Source organism: Musca autumnalis, unplaced genomic scaffold (assembly GCF_047663935.1).
Source record: "Musca autumnalis isolate F117 unplaced genomic scaffold, ASM4766393v1 scaffold_3, whole genome shotgun sequence".
NCBI classification, from domain to species: Eukaryota; Metazoa; Arthropoda; class Insecta; order Diptera; family Muscidae; genus Musca; species Musca autumnalis.
The window spans coordinates 229,421,272-229,433,511 of NW_027411866.1; positions in this window are offsets into that span (position 1 = coordinate 229,421,272).

The following is a 12,240-nucleotide window of genomic DNA, read 5'->3' on the forward strand; positions in this document are numbered from 1 at the left end:
TTCAATCAGCATGACATTTTTTGTTGTCCTTGCAACCCATTTCATAACTGCACATTTTTTTTTGTGACTAATAGTGAATGCTTTTTATACTCTCAGCATATATGCTAACGAGGATATACACACTTTCATACAGGCAACATGTGCCTCATCAAACTAATGGTTTTAGACCCCAAGTATGTTTGGACGAAATCCGTTTCAGACAATTTGGAATCGATTTAGCAATGTCCGTCCGTCTGTCTGGCTGGTGCGCACGATAACTCTCGAACGGATGAACCGATTCGAATCGAATGGGTATCGTAATATTAAGCCTAAACTTAGTTTATGTTCGAAGATGGGCCATATCGGTCCACTCCATCCGGTACCTCCCCACAAAAGTTCAAAAATATTCGGAAAAATTGTTCGCACGACAACTCTTGAAGGGAGCGACCGATTTGGTTCATACTTTCCACATCCTAATACACCTACCAGATATAGATCAGGTTCGAATATGGACTATACTTGTTTACTGCTTCGGGGACATCCCACAAAAAATTTGGGATAAGTTCACTTTAAAACCTGTTCTCGAATAACTTTGATTTTTTTTAATAATTTATCGTTGGAAATCGAGCTTTATGATCAATAATGCATCTGAAAAAGGAAAACCGACGACTCGAACCCACACACCCACCAGACATATCGGATGTGGGACGGCTTCGCTATCATCTAACTTTTACTCTTTCAAATGCAATTTGTTTTTTACAATGCTGAATGTTTTTTCGATTCGGTCCAAACTTTGGCCTTCGTAATATTTTGTCAAACTTAGTTTAAGTTCGATGATAAGCCATATCGGTCCATTCCTTCAGGTACCTCCCACAAAGTAGTTCAAAAATGTTCGAAAAAATTGTACCACGATAAATTTTGAAGGGAGTGATCGATTTGGTCCATACTTTACACATCCAAATATATCTACCAGATATAGATCAGGTTCGAATATGGACTTTATTTGTCCACTCTTTCGGGTACATATCACACAAAATTTCGGATAAGTTCACTTTAAGACCTGCTTCTGAATCGCTTTAATTTTTTTTGAAGCAATTTGCATTTGCTGCCTACATTACGACGGTAATAGTTTTTTCAGAGGCAAGTCCATACTTCTTGTGAAAACAGACCGAAAGGTGTAAAAGCCCCTATGGCACCATATGTAGTGGCTGGAGACCACGATAACTCTCGAACTGACTAACAGATTTGGTGCAAATTTTGGCCTTCGTCATATTTTGTTCAAACTTAGTTTCAATTCAAAGATGGGCAATACCGGCGCACAACTTCCGGTACTTCCCCCCAATATTTAAAAATGACACTAAAATGGTATCCACGATATCTCTTGAACGTGGCAACCAATTTGGTCCAAACTTTGGATCTCCTTATATTTTGTCTATATTTAGTTTAAATTCTAAAATGGCCCACATCGGTCCTCTCCTTAGTGTACCTCCCCCACAAAAGTTCAACATTTGTGTCTAAGTGCAGTATAGGGTCTGTTCGAAGATCCTTTGGGAATGTATACCGATGCTATTCGTTGTGGTTCTCTATACAGCGATATTTTGTTTTCCGGGGACAAGTTCATGCTTCCTGGCATACTGACCCAAATGTTATACGATGACCCACTGAAATGATTAGTGGGTGCGATATCTATCGGAAAGATATTACTCCCAAAATAACATCTACTTTTATAATGGACTATGTCGGTCCATTCCTTCAAGTACTTCCTCCGCAACATTTTTGAACTTTCATCCTAATCCACATTTTGTCTGTATGTTCAAATGTTCAAAATTCTGAAAAGACCCTAAATACATTCGATCTGTCGGTAGATAAAAGTTTCTATCCACATAGGCTGAGTGTACATATGTATCTGTCGGCAAAGCCGACTACATGTTTACATGTTTATATTAATTTGTATTGTTGTTGAGCTATTTTTGTCAGGCATTTTTAATGAAAATAAAAACCGAAGTTGTATTTCATTTCCACTCGACGTTTCGTTGTTATATTCCAACTTACTCAAAAGTCTTATTTTATTCTATAACAAAATAAAATGATATTGCATGGATATTCTTTTCGGAAGCAAGTGCATGTTTCCTTCGATAATGTCCCAAAAGCTGTAAATAACCCTACCGACATCAACTTTAATAATTGATGAATGCTAAAACCTATGAATTGACTATACTATTTGGCCATAATAACTAACGTAATAACTATCGAAAGGAGTGATTGTTAACATTGGTACAATCTTTGCGCATCTTAATATTTCTTTCATCGGCAATATTTCCTTAATCGGTTCCCATCTTCGGATACCTTCCACACAAAATGTCAACATTTTTCGCAAATGTGTAGCATAGAGGCATGTTGTCGGTAGGACTAATTTACAGATTTAAATCTTTTTTTTATATTTAGCTAATTAACAACATCTTTACAATATTTAAAATTACAAATAAACTGAAAAAGATTTCGAATGTTTTTTTTCAAACTTTCTTTATATTATTTATAATAAATTTGTTTGAAAGAAACACTGTGCCTACGATAGCTTTGTTTCGTGCGTAGCAGACGATCATGAAAACATTTAAAAATATTTTCGGCTAGTTAGTTGGAAATGCGACGATCTACAGTTCGTAACATATTATTTAACGGTATTAAGAAAATTCTTTAAATGCAGTTACAAGAAAAGTCGTTTATATTAATAAAAAAATAAATCGCATTTTGGTGACAAAATTGTAAATAAAAAACGAGTGTGAGTGGGCGATTTAAAGAAAATTTCCAGTGATACATATTACAATATATGTATGTGTGGGAGAATTTACACAATTCTATGGAATTCCCTATTAAAATCATGTGTTTTTTTCTGTCTCCTAAAAAGTGAAACATCAAATCATCTGATTTGATGACGTAGTTTATAAAATGCCGATCAATTCAATAGTCAAATGAAAAGAATGTCATAAAATAGCAAACAGCAAATTTATTAAGAATTTTTGTGTAGTGTTTTGTGTGCGTGTGTGTGAGTGTTTTTGCCGGCACAAGAGATCACAACCTCATCAACATAAAATGTGTCTCCTCCTTAGCATCATCAGCATCAATATCTTTTTCCTGCGATTTGGCTGGCCATTACCTCCAAAATATGATTTTTCCATAGCAAAGGCCGGCCATTTCTGTGTGTTTTTTGGTTGATTGTATAATTTGGTGATGTCGTGATATGGTCTGCTTGTCATATGAGTGAGCGTTGTTATGTATTTATTTATATATACATATTTCCACAAAAGTGTTTTTTTTTTTTTGTGAAAATGGTTCTGCTGTTCCAATTTGTTGACGTTTTTGTTTTAGTCAAAGCTATGTGACATATAATGTGTATTTTGTTGGTTTTGTTAAATTTCATTGCTATTGTATATTACCGAGAGCAATTTCAAATAATTTCAAAATAATGAAAGTGAAAAATGAAAATAAATTAAAAAATATAAATAAAAATATATTAATTTAATTAAAAAAGTGATGGAAAATAATAATAATAGTAGTAAAAAATTAAAAGAAAAAAATTAAAATAATGCAATATGGTTTTAATTTTGTTAAATAATTTTCCCTAGGTTCCTGAGTAAATAAAAGTGCAAAGTAAAAATATATATATTATTGTGTGTAATATAAAAAATTTACAAGTGCTTTCATAATTTGTATCGACAAACACTTTTCTCCTGAGAAGAATTGTGTTTGTCCCATTGGAATAGTTTATTTTTGCCAACCGTTTTTGATGGATTATTTTGCATGGCCTACGTATCGACTCACAGTAGCTTAACTCAAGCTCCAAGGTAATTATTTAATGTTTACTTTTTGTGATAATTTATTTAAAATTAGATTTATATAAACTATTTTATTTATACAAAAATTTACCAATTTATTTTAATCAGATATTACTGACTACAAACTTTTAAATATAAACTATAATTATTGAATATTAATATCCAGTTGTATTGCTGGTTAGCTCAAGGCAGTTAAGTTAGTGAAACCTTTTTTTATTTTAAATATAATTTTGTCAGTATTGACCTTAAGTCATGAGCATTAATGTCAGTACACTCGTCCGTTTCTGCCTACAAGAAAAATCATTGGGGTTGTAAGAGAATCAAAAATTGGGTAGAAAATTGTCAAATTTAGTAGTGGATTTTATTCTAAATTTTATTGATTTTATATAAATATATGAGTATGTTTTGAACTTGAGGTCATTACTCGGGGTTTTTATTTATTTATTTTTACCAATATTTCGTATTGTTTACATTGCATCTTCATGGTGGCGAACAAATTTCTAGAATATTTTGGTCTGATCCGATCACATTTTCTAGGAGATTTTAAAGATTTGTGGAAAAAGGGACCAACAGGACCCCTTTTTTGACTCGCACGAGGGTTAATTTTTAAGAAAAATATTCCTCGCATTCTTGTAAGTATAGTTACCAAAGACATTATACACCTAAAGTGCAAGGATTCCAAGTGATCTTAACTCAAATATTTCCAAAACTGTAGAAATGGTGGAAGCTTGCACCCCTATTTTAGTTTATTGGGTTTTTGGCAAAATTGATACCGATATTTCCTTGGTATGTAATGCAAATAGAGATTTCATTTCTTTGGTGACTTATAGTGAAATTTAGCTGAGAACATTTCTGTCTTTGACGCCATTCTTCTAAAATGATGTTTTGTATGACAATTTTGCCAAAACTTTGATGAAGTACGACATTAACCCTAAAATGTTTTTCTAATTTGCATATTTCTGGAGTCAAGGTAAGATATAGAGTTTTGGTGTATTCTAGGACCTATAGTAAAAATTGATGGCGAAGAAATTTGTAGAATATTTTGATCCGATAAGATCACATTTTATAGGAGGAGGGACGAAAAAGACCACTTAAATGACCACCTGATGGTAAAATAATATCAAAAATGTAATCAGCGGCCCGAAAAACATAAGAACCAAAGGTTAGGTCAAAATCCATTCATTTTTAGAGTTTTGGCCAGGTTTTTCGGAAAGTCGGATACTGTGCATTGGCTTAAAATAATAAGAAAACAAACACAGAAATAATAAACACACAAATCACGTACATTATAAAATTGTCATTAAAATTTAAATTGCTGTATTAAAATCGTACTAAATTACATATATCATTCATATTATTTGGATTTTATTATCAAGTTTGATAAATCATGGACAATAAATGTGGTCTGTAGAGTGATTTTATGAAAATTCGCCTTTGGTCCCATACAAATTCGCCTTTGGCCCCATACAAATTTTAAATAAATCTCTCGAAGACCACATTTATTGTCCAATCGATGAAAACAGTTTACCAGTTTACCAATTTTGAAAATCGGATCAGATTTTAAAATTAGCTATATAAATGGCACATTGAAACTTTGAGGCCCCAGTGACACTTGTAAACATATTCCGATTGAGCTCAAACTTTGGCAATCCTAAATAACGAAACTAAACATTTTAGGAGCGTGCCGCTTAAAAAAATCCGACATCGATTTTTATACCCTCAGAATTTATGCTAACGAGGGTATATACACTTTCATACGGGCAAAATGTGCCTCATCGAAATAATGGTTTTAGACCCCAAGTATGTTTGGACGAAATATGTTTCAGACAATTTGGAGTCGATTTAGCAATCTCCGTCCGTCTGTCTGTCTGGCTGGCTGGTGCGCACGACAACTCTCGAACGGAGCAACCGATTCGGTTCAAAATTTGGCTATCGTAATATTTTGCCCAAACTTAGTTTAAGTTCGAAGATGGGTTATATCGGTCCACTCCTTCCGGCACCTCCCCCACAATAGTTCGAAATTGTTCGGAAAATTTGTGCGCACGATAACTCTTGAAGGGAATAACCGATTTGGCCCACACTTTGCACATTGTGAAAGTTCTAACAGACTAAGATGACGTTTAAATATGGACTCAATCGGTCCACTCCTTCGAGTACCTCCCACACAAAATTTCGGAAAAGTTCAGTTTAGGACCTGCTCTCGAATCGCTTTGATTTTTATTGTAGCAACTTGTATTCACTTCCCCCCATACGACGCTACAAGTTTTATAAGAGCAAGTCCATACTTCCTGTGAAAATAGCGTGAAAGGTGCAAAAAACCCCTATGACACCGTGTGTAGTGGTTGGAGCGCAAGATAAATCTCGAACACATCTGCCGATTCGGTCCAAAATTTGGCCTTCGTAATATTTTTGTCCAAACATTTATTAGGCTCGAAGATAAACCATGTAAACCACCAAACGTTTTTGATTTATTCACATGTGTTAAGTACTATTTAGTTTTCTATCTGTTGTTGTGGAGTTGAGTACTTTTCGCTTTTCGTTTTGTTCGTACTCACGAATGTAAACAAAACGAAACTAAACAGCGAGCTCGGCCAACGAGGGTTATGTTTCGTTTTGTATTGTTCCTATGGAAAATACGAAACGAAACGATTGGAAATTTTATTTAAAGTATTTTTACGTACTCTGTATAGATCAGGTTCGAATATGGACTATATTTGTGCACTCCTTTGGGTACCTGCCACACAAAATTTCGGATAAGTTCACTTTAAGACCTGCTCTCGAATCACTTTGATATTTGTTAAAGCTATTTGCATTCGCTACCTCCATTACGACGGTAAAAGTTTTTTTCAGGAGCAGGTCCATATTTCTTGGGAAAACATCCCGAAAGGTGTAAAAAGCCCTATGTCACTATATGTCTCGAACTGTTCTACCGATTTGGTGCAACATTTGGTCTTCGTCATATTTTATCCAAACTTAGTTTCATGTGGCAAATCCGGTCCCCAACTTCCGGTGCTTCTCCCCAATATATTAAAAATGTCACTAAAATGTTAGGACGATATCACTTGAATGATGCAACCAATTTGGTCCAAACTTTGGATCTCCTAATATATTGTCAAAATTTAGTTTAACTTCTAAAATGGACCATATCGGTCCTCCCTAAGGGTACCTCCCCCACAAAAGTTTAACATTTGTGTTAATCCTAATCCACATTTTTGTCGGCAAATTCTAATGTTGAAAAAGGGCCACAAAATTCCGAAGATACGCTAAATACATTCTATCTGTCCGTAGATGAAAGTTTCAATTCACATTGGCTGAGGGTATACCTCTGTCGGCAAAGCCGACTGACACTTGTTTACTTGTTTTAAATTATTTTTTTTTTTTAACTTTTAGTAAGTAAATTTTTTTGGCCACTTTCTCAAAATTATAGTCAATTTAGGCCGAACATTTAGACAAAAACTTTAATATGCCTGAAATGGTGTAGTACCGTTATATAAAGGCTACAACAAAACCTGGACTTATGTCCATAATTTTTGGTGGGGAAGTTTCTGTACCATTGGGAACTCCAAATACCAAGTTACAGCCAATTCTGGCCAAAAATGATGATAAAATCCTTAAAACACTTGAAATTGGGCGTTACCACTATATGGAGGCTATACCAAAACCTGGACCTATGTCAACAATTTTTGGTGGCCAAATGCCAAATGTTTGGTTCCGACGCAAATCGAAACAACGCAGATCAATGCAGATGTTTCCACATGTTTTGAATAATGTCACAAAATTCAAAGCCGCAAATATTAGTTAATAACTTAAATCGATTCAGCAGCACAAATCGAAAAAAATCTATTACTTTTTGCATAACAAAAATCGAAACAACGTAAATCGAGGCAACGCAAATCGATGTGTGCACCCCGATTCATATTAGCTCAATGATATGGGACCTACAGTTTATCGCCGAGTCCGAACGGAGTGTCTTAAGACACCACGTTGTAGAGAAGTTTTACATAGCTCATATACTCAGGAAATATCGCCAATATTACTGATGGGTATTTTGCTACCGTTGAAAATTTGATGTTGCCTAGCCGGGGAATCGAACCCATGACATTCTGTGTACAAGGCGGATGCGAATACCATCCCAGCAAAATTTATTTGAAGTTGTTCCTTGTGAAGTAATGATTGAATAGCTTTTTTTGAAGCAGTCCACGCAGAGTCATGAAAAATGCAGTCCGTTCTTCACATTTTGACAATGTCCGATTTGAATCAATTTCATAAAATTTTCACATTTTAGAAATTTCAAAATTTTGCAAAAAAAAAAAACTTAAAAGACAATGAACATAATTTGTTTCTTGTTAATTCTAATAACAGCAATATGTTTGCATCCATAAAAAGTAATTTGTATACAAAAAATAACACTGTGAACCGAAATTTTGGGGGGTGAAAAATTCCTTTTGGGGATGAAAGCTCTTGGTGAGTATATACAGAACCCAAAAGGTCAGATCCGCCGTGAGTCGAACTTTTGAGATATGGCGTGATGAATATTTTGCTGGAGACCCTATAAGCCCTCAGATATTAGCGTTATTTCTTAGTCCGCTGTTGTTTTAGCTTATTTTTGAGATCACATTTCTTCAGCCAAATCAAATGAGGATTATTTTCATGGAGCATTTTGACCTTCTATCTCGCTTCCTTCAATGTCCTTTTCGTCCTTTATTTTAAGAGCCGCCATAAAAGTACCACAAGATGACGTTTTTCAGCTTCGAAATGTTCTCCAAAAATGTCGCTCAGAAAATTTTAGGTACGGCTCTCATTGACAACAAATCGATTTTGTCTCGTTTTCATAGTCATTTTTTACATTTACCCCTGTTTGCTCAGAAAAAAATGTGTTCTGTGTTTTTGTATGTTCTGCAACGAATATACAAAAAACCAAATATATTCTTTTTCTGAACAAAAACAGGGTAAATGCACAAAACGACCACGAAAACGCGACAAAATCGATTTGCTGTCAATGAGAGCCGTACCTAAAATTTGCTGGCCGACATTTTTGCAGAACATTTCGAAGCTGAAAAACGTCATCTTGTGGTACTTTTATAGCGGCTCTTAAAATAAAGGACGAAAAGGACATTGAAGAAAGCGAGATAGAAGGTCAAAATGCTCCACGAAAATAATCCTCATTTGATTTGGCTGAAGAAATGTGATCTCAAAAATAAGCTAAAACAACAGCGGACAAAAATATAACGCTAATATCTGAGGGCTTATAGTGTCTCCAGCAAAATATTCATCACGCCATATCTCAAAAGTTCGACTCACGGCGGATCTGACCTTCTGGGTTCTGTATATACTCAACAAGAGCTTTCATCCCCAAAAGGAATTTTCCACCCCCCTGACTATGAGCTCCATTTTGTTGCACAGTGTAATAAAAGTGATTTCGAACTACATCTTTGTTTGTAGCCAAAGAAGTAGTTGAATCATATGTTGTTGTGATTTATTCACTACAAAGAACTAATGCAAAATGTGTGCTTAAGAAGTAAATTAGACAGCATCCTCACTGCACCATACCCTTGTAAAAATCATGACTTCTTTCACGTAAAAAGATGTAGTCCGAAATCACTTGCACTCATGATTTAACTACTTCTTTGGCTACAAACATTTTACTGGGATTGCACCACGGTGACACCCAATATTCACCATATACTGGTACTGATCAACTCTAAAAAGTCCTTTTATTATATTTGTTTACAGTCCTAAGCTGAGTGGGCGGATGGATTTTCTAGCACTCCTTGTCATTCTTTTGTAACACGTCGACATATTCTTTTGAGAATCCATAAAGTATACACATATATTTATCTGCATGTAATGCTTATGCATTTTAATACGAGACATATGCGACCACAATTTATTTGTTTATTCTTCTAGGTGTGGCCACCTCCATTATTAACTCATTTTCCCATTCAATGGCGCGTATACAGAGCAACTAACAAAGTATATGTTGGCGATACGCTCAGATCGCTCTTGGTCCGTGGGACGTCTGTTGTTCTCTCTGAGTGGAATATTGATTGTTCCGAAATTAGGTGCTGTTACATTAACATTCTTGAAACGCATCGCACTCCAAACAGTTGTCCTTCTTGGCCGCCAGAACCCTTGAGTCGTATCCTATTGAACTGGATCCATTCCGTCGGTTGCCAATCTCCAAGCATATACAACTATTTAATATTTATTTTCTAATGCTTTTTTCATATCTCAAAAATTCCAGGAAGAAGCTTCCCTGCTGCTGTGCTTTATTTAGAATCCCATAACTATAAATCGTAGCAAAATTAGAATTGTGTTCCCCATTAATAACATAATTTCCTGATACATGTTATTTATCCCGAGTCATTCGAATAAATTATGTTACACTTACAAGAATTGGTATTTCGAGCATGAGTCATTTGATATTGTACTTTTTAAATTCCACTATTTCGACATTCTCTGAATCTGATCAATCCCATTGAACTTTTTCCTTTGGGAGAAAGTTTAGAAGTTAAATGTATGATATTTGTAAAAAGATTTCCGCTTTAACAAATCATATTTTCATCCTGAATTTCTCTAAAAAACTTCACTAGTCATCAAAGGCTAACATTTTTATTCAGTGACGAACATGAAGCGTTCTATGTGTAATTAATTTGTGTTACTTTTAACATATTGAGTCTTCAAGTCATTTATTTTACCACCACTTTTAACCGCAAATAACGAAGTAATACTAAATATTTCAATAACATTTCCAAAACATACAACTTTAATCGGATTCGATAATAAAATTGTATTTTCTCAGAATCTATTGTGGGTTAATATAATTAAAATACCAATCTGGTAATTTAATGCGTTATATGTGTTTCGCTGTGACCCAAGGTTCAAATGAGTGTTACGCACATGCATGCATACAAATGTACATATTTATCGCACATACATACATACCTAAACATATGTTCAATAATGATCAAATTAAATTCTTGGCAATATCTCTTGATTTTCGCATACGGCTCGTGGTATTCAAATTGTTTTCATGCAAAATAAAACTTTAAATTGACTATAAATAATTGTTGGTGTTGTTGTATTAAAAATTCTTTAATCGATTAAATAAACAAACAATAAAAGCTAATTTCAATGGGGGCTAGAAGTATTTTTTTATTGTTATTTTTTCTTGTTTTCGATTATTTTCAGTTTAAGAGCTATTACAAATCATGAATAATATGTGATGAGATTGATACAGGCAAGATATTAACACTACGAGAAGGTTATTAAAGGCGATTTTGGACAGAGGACAATGTTCAGAGTTTCCCTTATTATATACAAGGGTCTCGAAATAAAATATTTTGTTGGAATCGAAGTTCTTTAATGAAATGCTAGCCAATTCTCTATATACGACAAGTAGTTCGATCTCAACGATAAAAACAAATTACCATATCATGGAATAATTGTGCATTGTTCGGACCAAAACAAGTCTATTGTCTATATGCCGTCTGTAGTATGTCTGGCACTGATATTTATTGGTACTTAATTTAAATTACTCATACGCCCTCATTGTTTTGATTCGCTTCACGATCATTAACACAATTTGAAATGAAAACATCATGCTGTTGAAAAAGAAAATAGCGGCAACAGCAACATTATAAATTGTACAACAACAATTGGTTAAATAAATATTCATTTTGAATTCATTTGAACTATTAAGGAAACAAGTAAAAAAGTATCAGTCGGCTTTGTCGACAGAGATATACCCTCAGCCTATGTGGATTGAAATACTTTTTTCCAAAAAAAAAAAACCATGTATTTAGGGGGGTATTCAAAATTTTGGGCGTATGAACTGACAAAAGTATGGATAGTATTAAAGCTTAAAAATTTGCTAGATAGAGCTTTTTTATCACACTAGCCTACGAAAAACATAATATCGCTGTAAACAGGGCCACTAGCAAAACATTCGGTAAAATGTTCAAAGGATCCTCGAACTGATCCTTAACCACACAAAATTTTTGAACATTTATGTGGGTGCTACCACAAGGATTGGGCAGATAGGGTCAAAATTGAACAAAAACTAAGTTTCGACAATACTTATAGATATAAAAATTGGACCAAATCGGTTGCTACGTCTATGAGAAATCGCTCGTATCATTTTATCGAATATTTCCGTACTTTTGTGGGGGAGGTACCGGAGGGAGTGGACCTATAATCACTACCTTCGAATTTCATCTAATATTCGAAGAAATATTACAATATCTAAAGTGTGGAAGAACGCAGTAATCAGTTCGAGCTTTCCAGCCACTACATATGGTGCCATGGGGTTTTTTTTTAAATTTTCGGGCTGTTTTCTCAAGAAGTATGGACTTGCCCCTAAAATTGACGTAATTGAGCCAGCGAATGCAAGTTCCTTCAACAAAAACTAAAGCAATTCGTGAGCAGG